The sequence below is a fragment of the Canis aureus genome, chromosome 18, assembly GCF_053574225.1.
Source record: "Canis aureus isolate CA01 chromosome 18, VMU_Caureus_v.1.0, whole genome shotgun sequence".
Taxonomy (NCBI): Eukaryota; Metazoa; Chordata; class Mammalia; order Carnivora; family Canidae; genus Canis; species Canis aureus.
Window position 1 is genome coordinate 21,704,302 of NC_135628.1, and position 25,312 is coordinate 21,729,613.

The window sequence follows — 25,312 nt, forward strand, 5'->3', positions numbered from 1 at the left end:
ACAACACCTATCTTGTCTCTACAGGTGGTGCCCCTTCTGTCCCAGAAGCCCTGATTTCATCCTGACCTCCCTTCTTTCTGAATTAGAACCCAGTCACTTCCGGGCCCACGTGGTCTCTCCCAGCTCATGCTCATTCAGCTGGCAGGTGTCACGGTTTCTCTTGTGGCATCTTTCATACCGATGCCTGGTAGTGTTATTTTAGTTGTATCGTAATTTGACTTTTTGTGTCGATCATGCATGGTCTCTGTTCTCAGAGCTAATAAGCAACCTCTTCCTGTTGAATCTGCTGGGAAATGAGGTTAGATTTTCACCCCCTTCTTTTTAGTCAGTTGGCCAGGGTGCCACGCCTGGTCTGTGAGCCCTCAGATCCATTTCTTGCCCTTCCTTCCTCTGCTCTATATTGCAAGAGACTGACCCCTGCAGGCTGAGTTTCCTAGGCTCCTGTGTCAGTTGGTTTCTGGCTGAGTTTGGTCAATGGAAGGCATCAATGGGGACTGGATGGTGGGAGGAGAGGAGAAGCCATGCTATTTCTCCTTGTGCTTCCTTGAATCCATAGATGCTTTCCTGATGGCATCTGTGGCAACTCCTTCATGCATCCAGCCCTCACTGGATTGGAACACTGTGATTCCAGCTTCCACAGGGTGAATTGGCTTCTGGATTCTGGTAACATCATCTCCTCCTTTTGACCCTCTACTCTAGGGGTGGTAGTAAGTTCCTGCTACTGTTAATTTCTGGGTTGCCTTGCCACCTTCTAGCAGCTACTCAGCTTTGTTGTCTCCTGAGAAACCAAAATGCTCAAAATGGCTTATGTTTCTTGGCTGGATCATGGCTGATATAATTATTCTTTCCTCACTCTCTCCCTTCCTGAAAGTAGCAGAAATCATAAGGGGATTATTTTTGGATTTTATGCCACAGATTGTCTTCCCAGGGCAGACTACTACTCTTTGAATCCTTCATGCTTCTTTGAATCTTCCAACACCATCAGCAAAATGAATGAAATAGATGTCTATGGTTGGTCTGGGAACCTATTGTTGTTATACTGCATATGTGGGCACCTATACAGGACACTCTATATTCCAAATATACAAATGAAAATTTTGGTGATCTATTTGTAAACGGCCAACCTGCTGGAATAACAATAATACAGGTTTGGTTTTTTTTGAGAACTATTATTTATTAAAATCAGAGAGGTTACCATGTTCTTCCTGGCTGGTTTCACTTCACCTGGGACTGACATTACAGGAAGTGTATTGTTTGAGTACAGGTACAGGTTTTTCCCTGCAAGTATCTGTTGGGGATGAACTGGAGCATGCAAATCAAAGAAAAGACAATATTATTTCTTCAAAGGTACCTATCCCTTTTGGAAAGAATACTTGACTTTTTTTAATGTCATCAAATTGCTAGTGTCATCAGCAGCAAATATGGCTTACAGAACCTTCTATCCACCATGCCAGTAGTCAGTCCTGTGAAATGTCACCTCCTTGATAATATTGAATTGTGGTGTTAGATTGCGTCACTCAAAGAGGACATGAGAAATGAAACAAACATTATATGTGCCACCCTTCCACTCAACTATAAGAGTTGGTCTTCTATTTTCTGCTGAGGACTGATTATTCTCCATCTCATGGCAATTTCTATGTCATTCTTTGAAAAGAAGTAAAGCAATAGAATGAGAGGGAAACAAGAACTTGTAATTGTTGATCGCTTCATAGACAAGGGGATGAATTACATTCTGACCTATTTGCCATAAACGCGGATGTGGCTGGAAGCTGCCCATTGCAAGAGTCAACATGTGTCTGCCAAAGCAAACACAGTTAGGCACAATTAAAGATGTCTGTCTTAGAAAGCACTGAAATGTACCAATTTTTAAAAATTGATTTTTAAAGGTTATAATCAAATCCTCTGATATTTCTCCCCATTCCCCCTGGAAAGGAATCATTTCTTACACAGTTGTCCTAGCAGATAGGGCTTGGAACAGACATGACATTTACGGTGCTGTGTTGAAGTAAGGTAGGCTAAGGAGAGAAGGGATAATTTTGCCTAAGGGTTTTATGAAAGGAATTGGATAGCTTGGAAGGTGAGCCAGAAACCCACACTCCAAGGCAATTTCATAATGATCACAGCAGGAATTTCTGTGGTAATTTTGCATATATAACTTTCATACCTAATTTTCAGTGCCTTCGCACATGTGGCCCATATGTTTACCCCCAAAGCATTATTTTGCCTCCAGCTGGAACATGTTCAGAAACAACCTGTGACATTTTCACATTTGCAAGCTAAAAGCACCCATATCTATTCCTCAGTGTATCCGCAAATGTCCGTTTACTTCTGGTTCATTTTCTGTTCTGTTGCCATTTCACAGCAATAGGTTGAAAGTTGCCCTAAAGGTGATCTTCATGGCTCCTAGTCAAGTGCAGAAAGCCAATGTAAAGACAGAGGCCAATTGTTGGAAAAGGTCATTGCTGCTTTCATCAGCTGACACATGAACCGGTGAACAGTACCTTATCAATGAAAAAAAAAAAAAAAGCCACGGGCAAAATCAGCATGCTGCATCCTCAGTTTTGTATCCTGGGCAGGCTGGAGATCAGCCTCGCTGCTGGTGAAAGAGAGAGAGAGAGAGAGAGAGAAAGGAAGAGAGTATTTGGTTTGGCTGAAGCAGTTTTTTTTTTTTTTTTTTTTAACAGGATAAGATTGGGTGGAACGGGAAGACACACATGCTTTTATTGAAGGAAAGTATGCTGGTTGCTAAAATTTAGGGCTTCATTTTTAATGACTAATGTATCTTAATGGAAATACTACTCTTAGAGGGGTAATATATTCAGAGTCAACAGTGAGTGCAGCCCTTGTGGGCGAACCCCCCCAAGAATGATGGGCTGTGAGGTTGTTGAGCTTTGCTGAGGCTGTTCTAGTCTTGCTCTATTGCTAGATGGCTCTTTGTCTCAGAGGGAACTCACCATCATGTTCGCACCTCAATAGAGTCCCCTAGTGTCTAACTGAGATGCCCCCTTTCACCACGAAGATGCCTACCAGCCCTTACTGAACCAGATTTTAACTTTGGAAGGACTGGTTGCTCAGGTTTTTTTCTATTGCATTCTAGATGTCCCTGCAGGGAAGCTCACACGAGCCAGCAGATCGGAGCCAAGTTGCAGATGTGATGTAAAGCATTCATAAAACAAATATACCATATATATACAATTTATATTTTTTAGGTTTGTAATAAACACATAGTATATATAATAAATATAATATTTATATTTCTCTCTATGTATTTATATATATATATATATATATATATATATATATATATATATACAGAAAGATAGCCCTCTAGACACTAGAGTTTGCAACTGAAAATGATTTGTGTGTGAAGATATGGGGATAACATTCTATCTATCTATTTATTTTTAGGGATTTATTTATTTGACAGAGAGAGAGAGAGCACATGACAGGGAGGGACAGAGAGTCTTAAGCAAACTTCACGCTGAGCTTGGAGCTCGATTTGGGGCCAGATCTCTCGACCCTGAGATCACAACCCGAGCGGAAACCAAGACTGTGCCATCCAGGTGCCCTGAGGGATGACATTCTATTTAGTTCTCCTTTGAGTGACTTTGATTTTCCACCGTTAAAACAAAATCTGCATGTTTCTGTAATAGCACACACTCTTCACAGAACTAGTACGGCATCTGCTCATTGTTTTGCAAGAACAGTGTTTGTTATTAATAATTAGCTGAGTTAGACGATTTTGTTACCTGGATTTTCATCCTGACTCTGCAACCAGGCAGTAGCTGTGTAATGTTGTCCAGATCACTTAACCTTTTTTGACTTGGGTTTCCGGTTCTGTGACATAAGAGGATTAAAATAGATCAGTGATTCCCAACCTGTAGATTTCAGCCAACTAGTGACTTATGAAATCAGTTTAGTGAGTTGTGATCAGCATTGTTTTTATTTTTTAAGATTTTATTTATTTATTCATGAGACACACACACAGAGAGAGAGAGAGAGAGAGAGAGAGAGGCAGAGACACAGGCAGAGGGAGAAGCAGGTTCCATGCAGGGAACCTGACATGGGACTTGATCCTGGGTCCCCAGGATCAGGCTGAAGGCAGCACTAAACCCGCTGAGCCACCCGGGCTGCCCAGCATTGTTTTTTTTTAATCTTAAGCAAGCTCCACGTTCAGCACAGAGCTTGATGCAGGGCTCACCCCCACAATCCTGAGATCATGAACTGAGCTGAAATCAAGAGTCCAATGCTTAACTGACTGAGCCACTGAGGCCCCTGGTCAACATTTTTTAAAAAAAGAATAGAATAGAAAATACTAGAATGCATTAGGTATTGTAGGACTAAATGTTATTTCCAGAAGTATTTGTTTTGGTTAAATCTAGGTTTATATAGTTAGTGTGTGTCAGGGTTTTTCTTACTATGAGGTGATGTCAGAGAGGCTCGAGAACACTGAACTAGATGATCTCTAGGATTAAAAACTAAGACTCCCTGAAACAGGCCTCTGTAGCCCCGCTGGTATGTGTAGGAGTACATGTCATCCAAGTGCCTAGAGCATGGCTAGGAAAAAGAGAATGGAAAGGCATGCATAGCTCCCCCCATCAGAGTGAGCCTCTAGCCTACTGAGGAAAGGGCCCTCCAGAGAAAGTACACCCTACTCGCTGAGACCAAGGAGAAGAGCATCCAGTGCTTCGGTTCATCCAGACTGTTTGCCAGGATATTGTGGAGATTCCTGTAGTAACTGCCTCTCACCACCTTCCCACACTCCAATCTTTCCCCTTCCCGCCTGCAGTCTCTCTCCTTCCCCAAAAAGCTCGCAGGAGGGAGAAATGATGGGGTTATTTTTGGAATGGTCTCAGGCACAAGAAAAAGCACCACTGCATTTTTTTTCCCTCTTGTTCTCTTTGAAAAGCCAAAATACAAGACCATCTCTAAAAAAGTAAAAGATCACTGAATAGCTGACAACCCTGCAAAGCATGTGCTTGAAAATCAAGTGCCTTGTCTCTAAAAAAAAAAAAAAAAATCCTTCTCACGCAAAATATTGTCCTGGTTTCATTTATTCTAGAAGAGATTTGGTCTTTACAGGAAAACTGTCACTATTGTTAACAAGATATAGCTCGCAACTGAACTTAACGGCAAAAAAGTTTGCTACTGACACATCCTTCTCCTGTTTCGTGGTGGAGTTGTGGGCCGAAGAGGAAGGAAGATAATGTCCTCCCTGTTATTCTCCCTAAACTTTATGAAAATAGTGGTTGGTAATATCCCATCTTTCTCTGACTCCCTCCGCTCCCCCCCCGCCCCCCGCCAGAGGAAGGGGTGTCTTTTTCTAATTTACACAAAGATGCCATACGGTCAAGCAGTAGTCCTGGGTGTAAATTATTGATCTCAAAACTCTGTGATAGGTGCTGTAGGGAGATTTGTTGGAAGTGTTACTGAAGCATAAAGGGGAGAATGACTTTCTTCCAGCCCAAAGAAAGTCAGAACTCCAAGTGAGGGGAGCAGAACGCTGGAACATGTGGTGTTTTGTGTCATGCAAAAGGCTGTCCTCCGCTGGTGCCATTGAATCTTGCCATCCAAATCCCATCAGTGAGTAAGCCTGAGGATCAGTGCAAATTCCGATAGCACAACTCATATTTAATATCCAAAACTGAATCTCTGCTGGGTAGGTTGGTAAATGTGAACTGTGCTGCATTTATGACACACTCATCAGATTTTGATTCAACAAGAGATTCCTTGATCCCGGGTAAATCCAACACTGTACTGTGATGCTGACAATATATGGAGAAATGAAATGATAAAAAAAGAAATGAATCATCCTGGAAGATTAAATGAGTTCTAGCATATTCTCCTCCCTTTCCCTCTTCTTCCATTTTTTTTTTTTTAAGAGAAACAAACTTTCTGACTAGTTTGGAGGCTTTTAGAAAGTACCATACAATTCTGTAGTCAATTTAAAAAATGCTTAAAAAGGCATATGTGTCATTCATATGCTCTTTGGTGAGGTGACTTTTCTCCAAAAATAATAAAATTACTTTAAGAGGCATATCAGGATGGTGGTGATTGAGGCACACAAAGGAAGAAAAACTCATTGAATTTGATGATATGACTCTATTTTTTACACTTCAAATAAAAAGGTTTCATATATTGGTCTAACAGATTGTTTCTCTAAAAAATAAAAAAATTCCCACAAAGAATATCAAGCTACAGTGTATTTCTGACAGCAGAAGTCATCTATTTTCCTACTCTATTGAGGGGCAGGTTTGGAATGTCCTTGGCAGTTTTTTTTTTTTTTTAAGATTTTATTTACTTATTTAAAAGAGAGAGAGAGAGAGAGAATGCATGGACACATGAGCAGGGGGAGGAGGTGAGGGGCAGGAGAGGGAGAAGCAGACTCCCTGCTTCTGAGATCAGGATCCGAGCAGAAGGCAGCTGCTTAACCGACTGAACCACCCAGGCGCCCCTCCACCCCCATCCTTGACAGTTTTAATACCTGTTGGGTCCTCTTTACTAGATATCCAACACAGCATTACATGAAAAGTATTAGAAGATTTATTTTATGCAAGTTTGTCCTTCACTGTTTTGGCTTTTTTTTTTTTAATTTTTATTTATTTATGATAGTCACAGAGAGAGAGAGAGAGAGAGGCAGAGACATAGGCAGAGGGAGAAGCAGGCTCCATGCACCGGGAGCCTGATGTGGGATTCGATCCCGGGTCTCCAGGATCGCGCCCTGGGCCAAAGGCAGGCGCCAAACCGCTGCGCCACCCAGAGATCCCAACTGTTTTGGTTTATATCAACTAATCCAAGTACATGATTCACTCACTTGACAAATATTTCTAGAATGCCAAAAATGTATGTGTGCTGGCCCTCTGGTGACACAGGAGTTAAAGACAAAGTTTCTGTCCTCAGGGAGCTTACAGTTTCTGGGGGAGAGGGGAGACAAATCATTGAGTAAGCATGTCAGATGATCAGAAGGATAAGGGAGGGTGGGAAGCTCTGAGCTAGGGGTTGGGGTGTTATTTCATAGAGTTCCGGGCAGAGATCCAGCAGGGTGGCTATATCATTATTTTATCACAAAGAAAAAGAAAAAGTGCTATAGAGCAGAGAAGAGGGGTGGAAAGCCATACATGCCAGGAAAACAAACACTTGCCCTGACCTTTTAGCCTCAGTGGAAACGAGGTACTAAGTAGACTGAAAATCTGGAGAGAAGGTTCTGAGAATTTAATATAAGCCTCTCTTTTGAGAAGTCTATAGTATATGGCTTTCCTGAGTCCTTGGGGTTTTTGATGTCTCCTGGCAAGAGGGGCTTCTGGAAAAACAGGCTCTTCCTCGTGTTAGAGCAGGGGAGAGAAAAAAACAAGAGAAAGCAACTGGGGTGTTGAGCAGGGACCTCCATGCTTTTGTAGGATTGCAAACAAGACCCTGTAAGACATCCGGGCTTGGAGAACTGATGCCCCCAATCTCTCCTCCCTTGTAAAGGAAACTGAGTGCCTGGAGAAAAAGAAGACCAATCCTATTAGGAACGTACTGTTATTTCCATGGGAAACAAAACTGAGGGATTTCAAGAGAGGCTGGGGTACCTGTATGTGTTCATCAGGGTAGGCACAGCGGGAGCTTGATTTTCAAAAGGTGTTACTAAGGGGGCATATACATCTTTAGCAGAGTGTTAGGAAGCTACACGATACATTTCACTTCTTAAGATCAGCATCTGAGGGGCAGAGTCAGCACTGATTCTGAAGTTTAAAGATCAGAAACTGGGGTTTTTCTGACTAAATGTTAGAGAAGTTAAATAGCTTGATAATTTTTTTAAATTTTATTTATTTATTCATGAGAGACACAGAGACAGGCAGAGACACAGGCAGAGGGAGAAGCAGTCTTCATGCAAGGAGCCCAATGTGGGACTTGACCCCGGGACCCCAGGATCACACCCTGAGCCGAAGGCAGACGCTCAACCACTGAGCCACCCAGGCGTCCCATAGCTTGATATTTGTAACAGAATTTCCCAGTGATTTGTAAATATGAGATACACCTGATGCCATTTGATCAATATATGTTTTTAATTGGCGGGGCATTTGTGCTTCAGTTTGGCCTTACCTTCCGATGCTCTGAGCAAGCACCTTGGTGTGCAAATGGAAAGTCAGATGATCACATATGTAGTCCAGCTTCTCTACCTCTCTAGCTTGGAAATAACGATCTCCATTAATATGTAGTTTAGAGCACTTTGTTTTGCAGAGAATCCTTAGGAAAAATCTTTCCCACCAGTAGGTTTGCTTCAGGAGAGTCAGGAAGCAACAACAGGTCTGACCCGCTTTGGGGAATAAATCGCCTTTTACAATCTCCCGTTCAATTAAACTAAACAAGCACACTGAATAAAGACGGACTAGCTGGGCAGGATTTTGAGTTGGGTTTCTACTTTAATTCTACTTTAGATCTACTTTAATTCCTCTTTTCCTTGAATTGTGGTTCTTGTATACGTGTAAACTTCCTCCCTGGAAGTTTGGGGGGGCGGTGCTGTAAAGTCTGGGTTGCATGCTCCAGACTTTACTTGCGCCACCTGGGTCATTAGTTCACTCCTGTCAGTTAAGCTGCACAGCTGATGGCCACCCTTGGGAGTTTAGCTCTGACACCTGACCCTCTGCGGAAGCAGCCAGGAGCACAGCAAGAGGGTTCATGGGGGGGCAGTCTCTGTTGCTTTAGGAGGGTCACTGACACCAGTGCTTTCTCCTTTGATTGATGGCATCATCTCCAATGTGACACATATATACCTTTTAGAATTTCCTAACTTCTTGGTTGAAGGCAGTTAAAAATGACTTCTTCCTGCCCACTGAGAAAGAATCTTCTCTGAAACACTGTATGCAACATCAACTATTAGATAAAGCTTATTCAATTTTCTTGTTTCTCTTTTCCCTCTGCATTTTTGATCTACTGTACTGAGCTTTACCTCACATTTATAAACCTGATTTGAATGGCATTTCCCCTTCTGATTTGACATCAAGATCAGATTGCATGGATAACAGTTCTTGTGGAAATAGCCTACAGATAGGCCTTCGTGTGTGTCTCTCTCACTGCATATATACACACATGCATATATTCCACGAAATGCTAATATATGTATATTATCTACACATATATGTACTTATGTGTATAAAAATGCACTGTGCTACAGTATTCATATATATATGTTCTAATTTAAATTTTGTACATTGTATATAACTGAATAGTCCCTTACGAAGTTCCTAATGCCTAGTTAATGCCTTTAAACGATATTGTACTTGAATTTTAACATTGGCCAATCTTTGTGTATAATTGTAATACAGTGTCTTAAAATAGGTTGAAACCATAATGAGTCGCCATTCTTGTAGGTCAAACTTACAGGGCCAACTATCAGCAGCTTGATATGGTATAACCTAGTATAATATCCACTCAGTCTGCAAACACTCACGTGTCTCTAGTGTACATTAGGCCAACTGCCATGAAAGATTAAAAAGTGAGAATGAGAGGCTCTCCCTTGGACTTCTAGTCTCTCCATCACCACTGGAGGACTGAGTAGAAAGTGATTTGTTTTTTTTTTTTTTTTTAAGATTTTATTTATTTATTCATGAGAGGCGCAGAGAGAGAGAGAGAGAGAGAGAGAGAGAGAGAGAGAGAGAGGCGGAGACACAGGCAGAGGAAGAAGCAGGCTGCATGCGGGGAGCCTGACGTGGGACTCAGGTCTCCAGGATCACGCCCTGGTCTGAAGGTGGCGCTAAACCGCTGAGTCACCGGGGCTGCCCTGATTTGTTTTTTAGGAGGGAAGAGTAGCCTCTTGGTTTGGAGGAGCAGACCATGCTTTCAATGGTAATTCCATACAGGATTGCAGTGCCTTAAAGTCCACAGAAGCTCATGACAGAGCCCTGTCCCTAACAACCTTTGGTGTCTTGATGCGTCCTGGGTCAAGTTCAGAGCCCTTAGTTTGGCATTCAAAGTACCCATCCAACATTATTCCTTTTCCTTTATGTTTTTACCTCTGTCTTCCCATCTGTTTTCGTTATGCCTTCCTCCTGGAATGTTCTTTCCCCTTTCTTGAATGGCAGTCAAGAGTAGTTGTTAAAGGTGTGGGTGTTAGACTCACATTGCCTGGTTTCAAATCTCAGCTCTCTACTTATTAGCTATGCAATCTCTGGCAAGGTGTTTGATCTCTGGGTGCCTCGATGTTCTCTGATGTAAAAAAGAGACAATATTAATGCAACCTCATAGGACTGTGTATGTTAAATAATTCATTATACATAAAGCACTAGAACAGAGCTTGATGCAGAGTAAGCACTCAATAAATGCTTATTACAATTTCTGCAAGTTCAAATCTCACTCATCTTTCAAGGCTCCAGGCAAGGGCCACCTTTTCCCCAAAACCTTCCCTAGTGTCCTTAGTTCTGAGTTCTTTTTCTGGTCTCTTGTTTCTCAGAGCACATCTGTAACTGTTGCATGACACTGCAGGTCTTGAACGCATGGCCCTAAGACCAAGATCTGAGCTGAGAACAAGAGACAGATGCTTATCTGACTGAGCCACTCAGGCACCCCTGTTGCATGACACTTTTCATTTTAATTCACATCTATGTCTTCCCTTGTCTACTAACCTGTGAATTGTTGAAGGTAGGAGCTAAGATACTGGAGTGCAGTTCTGAGCAGATTCTGCAGCTGAAGGGCATGATCCTCAACAAGACTATTTTCATTTTAGGTTCAGACAACAGGTGCACTGCAGGAGGTCCCCAGGCCACCTGCACTTCCGAGCAACTGGCTATACACATTTAGGGCTTCTCACTGGCCCCTGAAGTTTGATAATTCACTAGAAGAACTCACAGAACTCAGGAGAGTGCTATACTTATGATTACAGTTTTAAAAAGGATGTAAATCAGGACTAGCCAAATGAAGAGACACACAGGGTAAGGGTCCCAAACACACACTTTTTAGTGTGGACTTGGGACACATGGCCCTCTGGGCACACTGATGTGCTCGCCAACCAGGAAGCTCACCTGAGTTTTCGGTGTCCAAATTGTTTTAAAAGATTATTTATTTATTTATTTATTTATTTATTTATTTATTTATTTAGAGAGACACACAGAGAGAGGCAGAGACACAGGCAGAGGGAGAAGCAGGCTCCCTGTGGGGAGCCCAGTGCAGGACTTGATCCCAGGATCTCCGAATCATGACCTGAGCTGAAAGCAGATGCTCAACCACTGAGCCACCCAGGTGCCTCAGTGTTTTTTTTTTTTTTTTTATTGCAGTTTCATTATTCAGGCCTGATTGATTGAATCATTGATCCCATGATCACATGATTGAACTCAATCTCCTGTCCTTCTTTCTTCCCCAGAGATTAAGTTGATACCATCTGGATCAAAGACCCAACCCTCTAAATACATAGTTGGTCTTTTCCTCATGACCAGCCAGCCCCCTGAGTCATCTTGTTATCATAAACTCAGGTGTCTGTCATCCTGAAGTCATCCATGAAAAACAATGGTACCCTTATCACTTGGAAAAGTCCAAGGACTTAGAAACCCCCACCCAAGGGCCCAAGACAAAGACCAGACACATTCTTCAGTATAGAACAGGAGCCATATCTGATTTGTCTTTGAATCCCTTCCTGTGCCTAGTAATTCTCACATAATAGGCACTCACACTTACTAAGAAGATAGGCCAAGGTGGGCTTCAGAAAGATAATGTTACGTAGGTTGGATTATAGAGACCAGCTAAGACCACTGTAATAGATCTCATGCTATTTTGTTGATTCTTTTAATACTCTGTCGGTGAGACTGAAGAGATCAAAATCTAAACAAAGTTAAGTCATTGTATTGCTCCCCAGCCCTCAGATATAAAGTCCTACATTGATTTTCCTCATATTGAATTTATCCAAAAGCCTTCCCTGGGAAGTTAAAGGTAATCTTAAGTGGGAAAACTTTGGCCTCTCATTATTTCACTGATTCAAATAAATAGCTTGCAATAATGTTGCAAAAAGGGATTGTGCTCAGTATTACCACTAATAATACTCCCTCCGGATCTTTGAGGCTGCTTATTATGATGATGCATTCACAATAGCCATGCCCCATGATATTGGGCATTTGCTTCAAAATAATCCTGAAGGGGGTGGGGGCAGCAAAAGCCACAAGACTGTTCATGAGTTAATAATTATTGAAACCATTGATGGGCAATAGATTTCATTGCACTCTTTAAATAATTTTTAGATTTATATTATAGAGTATATTTATATTATGTTCTTTTTCCATTTGAAAAATTTTGGAAATTTTTCATGATATAAAAGTTAAAAAAAATAAACAAAAACCCTTTGCCTCCCAGGCTGAAGACCATCCTCATCCATCCTCCTACACACACTTGGCACTAGCTTCCCTTGGCAAACCCTATGAAAGCCGATCCTCTCATCAGAAACACTGGTATTAAAAAAAAAAAACAAAAAAAAACACTGGTATTTAAGGTACCCCTGAATCCTGATAAATGCTTCTCAGTGTTTCACTGAAGGAAATAGGAAACCCAATCAACAAAGCTGGTTTGTTTTTTGGACACTATGGCATCAAAAATGGAAGTCAGAAATAATATGAATGCCAGGATCATTGCAGGACTGTGAGACCAAGCCCCTCTGGACTATGACTAGATGGACAAACCTTTTTTTTTTTTTTTTAGGTGGACAAACCTTATGAAGAGACAGAAGGCAAGTCAAGGGAATGGGAACTGTCATTCTTCAACATTGAAATCACAACTGTAATGAGGGGCACCTGGGTGGCTCAGTCGGTTAACTGTCTGCCTTCAGCCAGTGTCATGATCTCAGAGTCCTGGGATGGAGCCCCATACTGAGCTCCCTGCTCAGTGGGGAGCCTGCTTCTCCCTCTCTCTCTGTCCCAATCCCTCTCCCCACCCCCACCCCCCGTCCCCAGCTCATGTTCTCTCTCTGTCTCAAATAAATAAATACAGTCTTAAAACAAAACAAAACAAAAATGTAATGAGTCAGGGCAGTAACAAATTCACTTGGGCTGGACTGGAAATTTATGAACTGTGCATCTCGGCAACAACTGCAAAAGGTGTGCAAAATATGGCCAGCTCCGGGGGCACACGGAAGGTAAGCTGTAAGAGACTTCTGGAGGCACTGCTTCTGCTGGCATAAAATCCCCTTCAGGGTATGGATCTTGGAAATTACGAGGTTCACTGAGAGCATAAACTGCTGCACAAGCCCAGGTACAGGTGGCTGTTGAGAACTGTTAGCCAGCAGGATTCCAAATAGCAAATTGGCATCAGAGTTCGCTTTTATTAGTTTGAAAGGAATCTAAGCCAAGTTGTAGCATCAACTACAAGAAGTAAAGCATCCTGGATCAGAATACAGACGTCCTTGAACACCATTCTTTCTTTAAAATATCATTTAAGGGACGCCTGGGTGGCTCAGTGGTTAAGCGTCTGCCTTTGGTTCAGGGCATGATCCTGGAGTCCCTGGATCGAGTCCCGCATCGGGCTCCCTGCATGGAGCCTGCTTCTCTCTCTGCCTGTGTCTCTGCCTCTCTCTGTGTGTGTCTCTCATGAATAAATAAATAAAATCTTAAAAAATAAATAAATAAAATAAAATATCATTTAAATCTAATGTTTGTACACACAAAAAACCATATCTCACAAGTATGTAAGTTGTAAAGCATAATAAAATGAATGCTTATGAGCCTATTGTCCAATTTAAGAACTAGAATATTACCAGCTACACCCCCTCCTCTCCTTCCCTCCACCCCCTCACCAGTAATCACTGTCCTGAATTTTCTGTTTACCATTTCCTTGCTTTTTAAAACTCACTAATTATGTATGGATCCCTAAAAAGATACACCGTTTGATTTTGCTTGTGTTGACACATAAAAATGATATAATAATATTTGTGCTATCCTGGAACTTACTTTTTTCCTACATAGCATGTTTCTAAGCTTCATTCATAGCCATGTGAGGAGCTGTAGTTCATTCATTTTTGTGGCTGTAGAATTATCCATTGTGTGAATAGACAACAATTTTTCCATTTTGCTGTGGGCTGTTCTCAGTGTTTCAATGTTATGAACGGTGCTGCCATGACATTCTCGTACATGTCTCCTGGTATACATGTGTGAGAGTTTCTCTGGGTAGGTACACTGGACACCTGCTATGTGAACGTTTGCCTTTACGTGATAAGCAATACAAGGCAATGCCAAATTGTTTTCCAAAGTAGTTGTACCAATTTATTCTCCCAGCAGCACTGTGTAAACATTCCAATTCATTTATATCATCTCCAATTGCTTATGTTGTCAGACTTTTGAATTTTTGCCAATCTAGTGGGAATAAATGGTATCTCACTAAATATCTCTCTTAAATTGCATTTCCTTGTTACTAATGAGGCTTAACATATTGACCTATGCTTATTTGCCATTTGTTTTTCTTCTTCTGTGAACTCCTGTTTGTGCTTTGTATCCATTTTTTCCCCCTCTAGGGCTGTCTTCTCTTCTTACTGATTTTATAGGTGTTCTTTGTACACTAGGAATTGGAAGGACCTTGCAAAATATACAGTTCATCTCCCTCATGTGACTGATGAGGAAAAGTGAAACGCAGAGCTAAGGTAACTTGCCCAATGTCACAACTTGTTAGCAGCTGTGCTGAGAGCACCTGAACCTTTTAACCCCCAATCAAATTATTTTCTCATTATACTACAAAGCCCCCTTTTATTCATTTGTCTCATTTTCCTTTAAGTTTTTTTAAAGTGGCCCAAGTAATACGTGTTAATGGTATAAAAAGGAAAAACAAACATAAGCAACATGAAGACCGTAAAGACTTAATTCCACGGTCTAGATGCAACTATTGTTCACTGTCTGCATTTCCATTCCAGATAGTAACTATAATAGATAATTATGGAATGTTTCCTATAGGCTAGTTAGTATATGCCAGGCACTGTTCTAAACCCTTTACATGCATTGATTCTTTAGATCTTTTTCACAACCTCATGATGCAGATTTTCACCACTATCCTGAGTATGGTAGACAGAACAACAGTCTTCCAAAGATGTCCATGTCCTAATCCCAGGAATGAATGAATATGTCATGTTATAAGGCAAAGGAGAACTGAGGTAGCAGGTGGAATTTAGTGGCTAATAAACTGATCTTAAAATAGGGAGAGTATCCTGGATTACTCAGGTGGGCCCAATGGAATCACAAGGGTTCGTAAATGGGGGAAAGGAAGACAGAAGAGTCAGAATGAGAATGATGCTATCTGAGAAAGCTGTGACCTACCATTGCTGGTTTGAAGTTGAAGGAAGGGGACCAGGAACCAAGGAATGCAGACAGCCTGTAGAAGCTGGAAAAGGTGAGAAGACAACATCCTGTAGAGTCTTCAGAAAGGAACACAACCCTGCTGACATCTTGATTTTAGCCCAACACAGTAGGTAGAATCATGGCTGCAAAGATGTCCACACCCTAATCTCTGGAACCTATGAATATGTCAGCTTATGTGGTCAAAGGAACTTTGCAGATGTGATTAAGAATCTAGAGATGGGGAGATTATCCTGGGTTTGCCAGGTTGGCCCAATAAGTCACAAGAGTCCTTTTATTTTTTTATTTTTTTATTTTTATTTTTTTATTTTTATTTTTTTTTACAAGAGTCCTTTTAAAAAGGAGATGGAAAGATTCACAGGGGAGAGGTGACCACAAAAGTAGAGGTTGGAGTATTGTGCTCTGACATGGAGGAAGGGGCCATGAGTTAAGGAATGCAGGTGGACCCTAGAAAAGGGGAGCAAACAAATTCTCTCCTTAAACCTCTGTAGGGAGCATAACCCTGTCCACACTTTGATTTTGGCCCCGTGAAACCCATTTTGGACTTCTGCCCTTCAGAACTGCAAGATAATACATTTGTGTTGTTTTAAGTCACTGTGATAATTTGTTATAGCAACAATAGGAAACAAATACCCCTTGTTTACAGCTGACCAATGCCTCACAGCTAGTCAATGGCACAGAAGTGAACTCAAGTCATCTGACTCCACAGCCCATATCCTTTACCACTGTGAGACATACATAGAGATTTAAATAGTACATGCATTGCAATAAATGCAGATCTTCCACATTATTTTAATACCTATTCAGCATTACCATCTTGAAGAGTTGCATTCCACTGAATGAATACACCATTACCATATGTGATTTACTAGGTCCCCTATCATTGGATACTTAGGTTGTTTCTAATATTTTAAAATTGGTAGTGATAAACATCTTCCTAATGATGTTAATAATTTCTTCAGGAAAAGCTCTTAGAAATGCTGGGTCAAAAGAAGTGCATTTCGAAAAAATGTCCAAATTACCCTCCATATGATGGCACTGGAATATAATTTAAAAGAAACAAAACACACAACTAGAGCAGGAAAATACGTACTTTCCATTTCTACAACACTTCTGGTAATAATCTACTTTTCTTATCCATACTATATGCTTGGCTTAGTCACATTTTTGCTTTTGAAGGTTTTTGTTTCTTTAAAAAAAAAAAAAGATTTTATTTACTCATGAGAGACACAGAGACAGAGACATAGGCAGAGGGAGAAGCAGGCTCCAAGCAGGGAGGCTGATGTGGGACTCATCCCGGCACTCCGGGATCATGCCCTGAGCCAAAGGGAGACGCTCAACCGCTAAGCCACCCAGGCGTACCCCTTTTGAAGATTTTAACTATATTATTTTTTCTGTACAATCACAGATGTTTGAACTAGTGAGTATTTAGAGATATTTGGTCTAATTCTTCAACTTATAGACAAGGCTCCTGAGGCCAGGTGAACAGACTAGAAAAGGCTCCCTTTGTGGGGCATGTTGGGCCGACACCCCCTGGCCTAACCCCAAATCCAATGTCTTTCCACCAGGGCAGTAAAATCCATGAAGACCCTTAAATTGATCATTATTGATCTTTTTCTTCAAATCATCCCGGAAATCTCTTGTTCTCATTAATCAGAGGCATACTTTAGGGGCTGCAGATTAATAATGATCTGTATACCTAGTAATAGATACTGGATAAACTCTAACCCTTTCCTGGAGTGAGCCTGTTTTTTCTCATTGTGAAATCTGGTAGGACTGATGGCGTACAATAACTTCCTCCTCCCCAATGTTTTATGTAGGAGTTTTAGACCGGATAAATCAGAGGTTTTCCATCACTACCTTTTGACCTAAGAGTGGATCATTTTCTGACATGGCTTGTGTGTTACCCAACAGCACTGAGGTTACTTGGTCGTGGAAGTTGATGCTACACCACCAGGCGCACCCTCCTTCCTTCCCTGTGGAGCAAACAATGGAATAGGAAAACACACTGCCATTTTCTGACTGCCCTCAATCGCAGAGGGTGGACCCCTTAACATCAGCAGGCTGGCTCCATTACACTGCCCTGGGCTGTGCTCGAGCTACTGAAATATTGATTTTTACAGAGCCGGCGCACACACACTGAAAAATCAATATTCCAGTGCACACAACAGAACAGGCGGCAGAGCCGAGACCTACTCGTAGGCCCAGTGAGCACTGCCGGCAGCCCTTGGCCGAGGAGGGGGTGGGGGGCTGGAGGAGACAATGCCCGGGGAGAGGCCCCTGCAAACCCGGGAGGGGTCACATAAACAACCAAGTGTGCAGAGGGAAGAGAAAGGACAGTGGAGAGAAAGATCCTTGAGGATAAAACAGTTGGAAGGAGCAATGATTTATCCTTCCATTGGGGGGATATGGGGAGAAGGACAGAGTAAGAAGAGAGGATGGGAGGAATTTTCCAGGTAAGACTCTTCCCATGAATTTTTTTTTTTTTTTTTTTTTTGGCTTTTCTGTATCATTGGGTCAGACTTACAGGGGACAACATATAAAGGTGATACAGATGTTTTCTTACACAAAGGGAAACAACTAGGCCGATCCTGAGAAATCTTTATATTTAAAACAATGCGGCTCCTTTCCTTTTTCTTGGGGACTAGAAGCTGGCAGATTTTGCAATAACCACCAAAGAGTCCGCATTTATACTACCTACTATACTAAAGGCCCTACCTTTGCAAGGCTGTTCCTTTCTTTTCCTTGGGGAAGGGGGAGGGTGGGAAGCCATCCCGGTCATGTGGCCATTCATCGATTCCCTTTCTTTCTAGAAAAACACCTTTGGCGTGCTTGGGGAACCACGCAAGGAACTGATTCCTTTTACGTGCTCCGTGACTTCTCGGGGAATCGGGATCGAGCTCCAGAGTCACACCTCCACCCCGATGTGGGGAGGAGAACGCGTCCCAGGTTCCACTGTGGTGTCCAGTAGTGAGCAGAGGGCGGGGTGGAGGCGGACCGGCCTTTCAGTTAGTCCTTGTAGGCATGTTTTAAAAAAAGCAAAAAAACAAACAAAAAACCCAGAAGTGACACTTTTAGTTCGCATTTTGGCCTCCTTTTATTTGGAGGTGGGGGGTAGGTAGTTAAGTAAAAGGGGATACTTGTAACCTCGATGAAGTCTCGATTTTGCCTTGTCCTAGAATACTCTTACCGGGAATCTCGCTGTTAGTTCCAAGTCCCGGCCGAGGAGGAAACTGACCTCCCCGAGCTTTCCATTCCGCGCTCTGCCCCGCAGGCAGCGTCGCGGCTTCCTCCTCCCCCGCCCTGGAGCGACCCGGGGCCCAACCTGGCTTGGGGTTCAGGTCTGGTCTGGTGCAGGGGGCTCCAAAGGAAGCGGGCGTTCGGAGGCACCTTGCAAAACGCGGGATCCCCAGGCCACCCGAGGCTGGCGGGGGGGGGGGGTGCGGGAGGGGTGGTCCGTAGCCCGAGGCGACAGCGGCGGCAGGGCCGAGGGGGCAGCGGCGGGCGGGGGGCGGGGCGGGACGCGGGGCCAGGTGGCCACCTGGAGCGCCCCGCCCCGCCCCGCCCCCGCAGCCGCGCCCCGCCCCCGCCCCGCCCCCAGCCCCGCGCGGCCGCTCTATTTGCATAAGGAGGCGGCTCCAGGGCCCGCCCGGGGCGCACGTGACCCCGGGGGAGGCGGAGGGAACCTGCTGACTTGACACGAGCCGCTGTGCGGCTCCCCTTGGCGCGGAATAGCGAGAGCAGCCGTGACCTCCGACCCCGCCCGCCGGCAGCCAATAAGAGCGCAGGTCGTCTCCAAACCCAAAATTTCCACGTCGGCAAAAGTCAAGATGGAAGGGAGCGGAGCGGAGCGCGGAGGGGGGAGCCCGCCCGGAATGCCTGGCGGCCGGCGCTGGAGTGGCAGGCGGGGGAGCTTGCGGCGGGCGCCGAGGGGCCACCCGGGAGGGCACCCCGGCCCCCGGCGGCCGGAGCGCGACCACCCGCCCCCCGCCCCGGGCGCCCCTGGGAGCCCCGCACTTTGCCCGCCGCCCGAGCACCCCGGCCCGGGGGACGCAGCCCACCGCACCTCCGGCCCTGGCTGCGGGGGGGCGTAGCGGAGGGGACGGCGGCGGGAGGTTTGGGGGGTTGGGAGGTGGGGAAGACACTTTCCAGACCTGTTGCACGGGTGCAACAGCTGTCCAGGTGCGGTAGGTCGGGGTGGGGACGGAGGGTGGTGTCCTGGGCTGCGGGGGCTGCGGGGGCTGCGGGGCGGGAGCCGCGAGCGCGGGCTGTGTGCGAGGGGAGGGGTGTGTGCAGACGGGCTCCTCGGGAGTCTTTCTGCCTAATGGGGTAGGGAGAATCCAGAGTGGGTGGGTGGAGCGGAGGGGAGAGGACCGCATAGACGCGAGTTCTGGGGCTGGGCGCGGGCCCCGGGAAGACGGGGAATAAAGTGGGAAAGAGGAGACGCTGTGGCGGCCCCGCAAAACCGTGGTTCCTTGGGCATCCCAGCTCCGGGGCATTTCCTGGGCCTAAGGTCTCCCCCCTCCCCCTCCCCCCTCCCCCGTTAACTCTTTCAGCTCCAAGAATTCGTCCTCCTGCGGTCCCCTCCCCCACCAACTTTCCAGACGGGAAGGTAAAAAGTTGCCACAAGTTAGGTGGAGGGAGTTAGCCGCTTGCAAAAGTTTAAAGAGCAGGAACCGAGGAGGAGGAGGAGGTGGGGTTCGACGGGGAATGAGTTCTGATCCGGCTTGGGAGGGAAGGGGGGGAGGGCGTGGGAGCCCTGCAGCCTGTTCGCCGTGACACTGCAACCAGAATTTGTCGAACCGAGCTGTTAAGACACCATTTCTGTTGGGCATTTGCTCCTGCTGACTGCGGCAGTAACTTTCCATAATTAATGCCCCGTTCCATTATCGGTCGCATCCTGAGCTAAATTGCTTTTAACGACTTATTCTTCTTTGTCTTCGTTGGGGGTGGGGGAAAGCACACCTGCAGGAAGAAACTTCTGGAGGAAGACAGCCTGTCTGGTCTTTTGAGGCAAAGTTCTGAGACACTCCGACTCTGAATATGATAGAAGTCAGTGCACTACAGAACTTTGTCTCTGGAGACTGTGGTCACCGCCACCATCGCCGCCAGGGCTTGGGACGCTGGGCCGGGTACCCCTGGTGGCCACGTCGCTGCTCCTTTCCCTGGGGGGGGGAGGGGCGAGGCCAAAGAGGGGTCCAAGTGCTGCTCAAGAGCTTGGCCAACTCTTTTGAAGTCAGTGGGTTAAACCACGTAAATGGGAACAAGATCCTCTCAGGTCTCCTTTAGTTCATTTTACCCTGGTGGGCTCCTTGGTGGGGGTTTAAAACAAAAACAGAAACTTTGGGCTTTGCAAGTTTATTTAAAAGGTACTCAAAAGACTGGCCTCACTTATTGAAGGAGAGGAGGGTCACAGGTTTGTTAATTGGTGTGTGGGTGTGCAGTGCTTTACAGGAATTTAAACTCTCTAGACCCTGGAAGGAAATGTATTTGAACAAAACCCATGGATAATGGTCCTGTTACTCAAGTGGCCTGCTAGATAAGTGAGATCCTGCAAGGATTGAGTTTGGTGATCTGTTCTCAATTCTATTTCTGACTTAGGTCTGACTTTTATTTTTTTTTAAATAGACTTTATTAATTGAAAGGAAGCACTTTTGCCAAGAAAGCATTTTGAAGGACAGTGAGGGAGGGGGGGATATTTACATTCTGGGGCGGTAGAGATACTTTACACAGAGACACTGCTCTTCTCATCCCTGCTGGAATGTGGGTTTTGGTGGGGGAGTTCCTATCAATAGCTTGCTCTGTGCAATGGGCCAGTGACTGGCACCAAATTTTAGTCCATCAACATTGCCCTATTTTGATTTTGTAAGCTTTTGGCTGGAGCTGATTGATCCAAGGAATCACAAAAAGTCCTTATTAACAAAGGTGTGTATCCATCAAATATTCATGGAGTGTCTGCTGGGTGCCAGGCACAGGGTGGGGAGCAAAAGGGAATTGGTTCCTGTGCCATGTTGCTGACAGTCAAGTGAAGGAGTGACTCCCATTTGGTATAATTGTGGGATGCCTCAGAGTCCTTGGGGTTGCCTGTTTGTCACCCTGAGACACACATTTAAAAACTGGTTTTCATTTTAAAAAGCCACTTTTTACCTGGTTATATTCCAGCCGGCTTGTCAGTGGACGAGGGGTGATAATGGAGGATGGATCAATGTGGGGGGAGGGGTGCAGTAATCAATTGCGAGATAGTAGAGCTTAATGGTAGGACTCAGCAGCTGCTTTTCGCAGGAATGACGTGTCCTGATGCTAAGGCAGCCCATATTCTTTACGTGGCCTTTCCTCAGTGACTGTTTTTGCTTCAGTTCTTCAATCCTTTGTCCAAAAGATGGCAGAAATAAAGTGATTCAAACTCAAGTACTTGTATTCATTTGAGATGCAAGATATGCTTACTTGTGAAAAGGATTCTTTCCACTGATTTTTGTGGCTAAATGTGTCCATGAGATATTCTGAAAATACCAACCTCCAACAAAACTTAAACCAACTCTGTAAGAGGATGCATGTGGCTCTATGAGGGTGTGGGGAGGAGTGGCTGATGGGGGAGAGCCGTCGTCCAAGTAAAGAGATGAGGTCAGAGTCTCCTCCAAAGAAGAGTAAAGTTTGGAGTCTCTGACACAATTGTGTCTGGTTTGACTTCAGGCTTAAATGAATTGCTTAAGAATCTGCTCTGTCTCCTGCCTGTGGCTACTGGTGAAGAAGAGGACTGGCCAGATAGGGAGGCTCTGACTTACCCTGCCCTGACGATGATGGAGCAGGAACGCCGATAATTGGCAGTCCAAGGGCGCTCACTGTAAACCCTGCATTGCCTCATAGTCCTTCAGTAACCTGTGTATTGTCACCTCCTGAGTATCAGGTGTTATTCTAGAGGCTAACAATGTAGCAGTGAGCAAAATAAGTCAAATTCCAAGTCCTCTTGGAGGTCATTCTTGTGCCAGAGGCAGACAGTAAAAATATAAGCCATAAGGGTGCAAAGCATTCCAGGAAAGGGAGAACAGGACACACTGGGGAGGCAGGGTGCTCTTAGAACTGGGGTCGCTGGGCCAAAGGACACTATCACCAGCAGCCAGCTTTGCATGGCCCATGCCCTCCTGTTTTTATTTTCAGCATTTGAAGCAAATAAACCAAACAGGAGTATTAGAAAGCATCTATCACTAAACATTTTTGGCCTTCCACTTTTTTTTTTTTTTTTTTTTTAGAAGAGCATTCTTTTCCCCCAAGAGCAAAGGTTGGGAAATGTGGAGGATGCTAGAAAATCTTCCATGAAAAGCTGGGGAAGCACATTGCTAGATTACTGACACCTTCCTCATAGGCGTACTGTCTAATTCCATCTTCCAGCAGCAAAATTCTAGGATTCTAGGTAACTTTGCATCTCTAAGAGTGATTATTACCCCCAAGGCGCTCTCGATGTCCTTTAAATAGTGGGGGTGGGGGGAGGTGGGCACATATTTCTTGGGATTCCCAGGAGCCAGAGGAGTTCACCGTCTTGTCCACATGTGATTTCAGGAACCACTTTTTTTTTTTTTTGCTAAACTTGTTATTTGACACAAATTTTTCTTACTCATGTGGGCAGTACACACAGGGAGCTTTCATGGGATAATCACTACAGACACAGAGAAACCTTACAAATACAAAAGCTGTGGGCAGGAAAAGAAAAAGGCAGAATTCATTGTTCACACTGCTATATGTGGTGTGGGAATAAAAATCTGTATCCGTTTGGTAGCCTCGGAGGAACCAGATGGAAGGAAGATGATGCCTCTTCAACAGACCCCATATTAGACCCAGGTCTCATGATTCTGGTCCGTGAATTCATTAAATGGGCACTAGGAGACCTAACGCTACAGCCAAAAGCACTCCTGAAATGACTCTTCAGATGTGCCTCTCCTTCTGCCACTTAATAGGAAAATACAAAAAATAGCTGGTTGTGAAACAGTACTTGACTTGCACCAAGCACTGTTATAAGCATTTGCATATATTAAATCACTTTCCCTGAGGTCAGTACTGTTAATATCATCCCCATCTTACAGGAGGGAAAACTGAGGCATGAAGAGTTTAAGTAGCTTAGCCAAGGCATAGACCCAGGCGGTCTGGATTAGTCTGTGATCTCAGCAGCTATGCTATACTGGGCGTCATTCAATTGTTTAACTGGTTACAGCATAGTACAGAGCCTGGGAGTCTAGGTTCAAAATTAAAAGCACTGAACATGATTAGGGCTTAGCTCAGTGAAGATCTTCAATCTGTCTTTAGCACGTGAGGTTGGTTTACACGGCCCTGAGATAGCACTGCTTTGAGGATTATTTTACTGTTTTGAGTCTACTGGTCACTTTCGCTGCTGGGCAGAATTGAATGCTGAGAAAAGAAATAGCTTCTTTAATAAGTGTCCTGGTTGTTATGGTATCAGAAAAGCAATAGAAACAGAAAATAGCTAAATTGCATTAATGCATTCATTGAACAAACTGAGTTCCTACCACGTGAACGCCTCTGATATAAGCAGTTTTGAGTAGTGTGAAAAGCATGAGGCACCGGGAACTACTGCTAACTCAACCCAGAATATCCAAGAAGGCTTCCTGGAGGAGGTGATAAATGCGGTGAATATTGAAGGGTGAGTAAAGGTAGCTGAATGAAGGGCAGAAAGGGCATTCTAATTCCAAGGAACAGCAAAAACAGGCTCGTGGAAATATGCAGCAGTAAGACGTGTTTAGGAGTCAGCACGTCCTTATGTGTGGCAGGCAGAAACATCACGTCTGAGTCAGTGACAGGAAATGAGGCTAAGGAGATTGGCAGGGGGAGACCATGAGGGGCCCTGAGTGGTACGTGTGAAAATTTGAACTCCGTCCCGAAGACCAAGGGAAGTGACTAAAGGATCTTAAGCAGGGAAATGGCCTGATCAGCTCTGATTTTTTCAAAAATGTATCTTGGCACCAAAGGGAAGAGTGAATTATTTGGAGATGGGCTAGCAAGTTATGAAGCTACTGGAGTCATAGAGGGAGGCACCATGAGAGCCAGTGGGATGCCCAGGAGGGGTGTAGGAGGAGAGCAAGAAGATCAGCTGACCTGGGGCAACACATAGGAACCTCCAAGAGAGCCTTGGAAGCTCCTGAGGCCCTTACATTTTGCTGCTGGACTCATCCAGGGAATAGAATTGGCGCTAAACTGCATTGTGTATGATGTTTCGAAATATTAAACTTGCTTGGCTATAATCCCAAGTTAATTCTGGGAGTGTAATATTGGAAACAACTCTTTAACCCTCTATGGCATTTTGGAGATTTTTACCCTAGTTCATCAAGTCTAAGAAGTTGGCAGTTGTGAGATGCATCATTATTTGTATACCACTAAGAAAGAAAAAGTGCTGCCAATTACACTATGACACAGTGCTCATGTATCTACTCAGTTTTTCATTTTTTTGAAAAGATCTCTTTTAGATCTAGGATCTAAAAATGAGTCAGAACCCCAGAAGGAAACAGCACCCTTACAAGGTGGGAGCATGAAAGAAGGTTTGACGAGAACAGTATTTACAGAGGATGTGAGCAGGGAGGAGTGAAGGGCCGCCAGGAGCTGGTGACAGTGGGAAGTGGGCACCACTCCCAGGCTACATGGGGTGCGTGGTGGACCCAGGAGGGAACGGTAGGGAGTGTAGACCATAGCTGCTGGCAGGAGCTGTGGCTTCCGTGGAGGAGGGGTTCATCCATTGGCAACCCAGTGCCCCGGAGGGAGGCAGCCAGGGGAGTAACACCCTGACCTCTCTCCTCTGCTCTCCAGGCTCTTGCCATTGCTTCCCATTGGCTGAGCCCAACTGGAAGCCAGAGGCAAGGGGCCGTGTAGCCCGCTCAGTCCCTAACGATCTGCCTCCAGTGGGTACCAAACGGTGGAGAGTACATCTGGAGGGTCGAACTGGGAATTGCTAGAACAGAGGGGTTTTTTTGGGCTCCTGTCACTCTTGTGCATACATAATGAGGAAAACTATCAGA

At 44.5% G+C, this 25,312-nt stretch overlaps 3 long non-coding RNA genes across 4 annotated transcripts in view; 2 read left to right on the forward strand and 1 right to left on the reverse strand.

Moving 5' to 3' along the window:
* Nucleotides 1–25,312, forward strand: part of LOC144288728 (uncharacterized) — an 87,517-nt gene that overhangs the window by 18,556 nt on the left and 43,649 nt on the right. The window lies entirely within an intron of this gene.
* On the forward strand, nucleotides 255–13,641 carry LOC144288726 (uncharacterized). The gene is made up of 3 exons (XR_013356708.1): nucleotides 255–663; nucleotides 3,098–3,156; nucleotides 12,661–13,641. It is a non-coding gene; the product is annotated as an uncharacterized LOC144288726 (long non-coding RNA).
* LOC144288727 (uncharacterized) lies at nucleotides 1,168–18,720 on the reverse strand. Of its 2 annotated transcripts, XR_013356709.1 has the most exons (4): nucleotides 18,015–18,720; nucleotides 15,258–15,321; nucleotides 3,750–3,837; nucleotides 1,168–2,596 (listed from the first exon to the last, which is right to left on the reverse strand). It is a non-coding gene; the product is annotated as an uncharacterized LOC144288727 (long non-coding RNA). The 2 variants fall into 2 exon arrangements; XR_013356710.1 differs by lacking the exons at nucleotides 1,168–2,596; nucleotides 3,750–3,837 and adding an exon at nucleotides 9,615–10,188.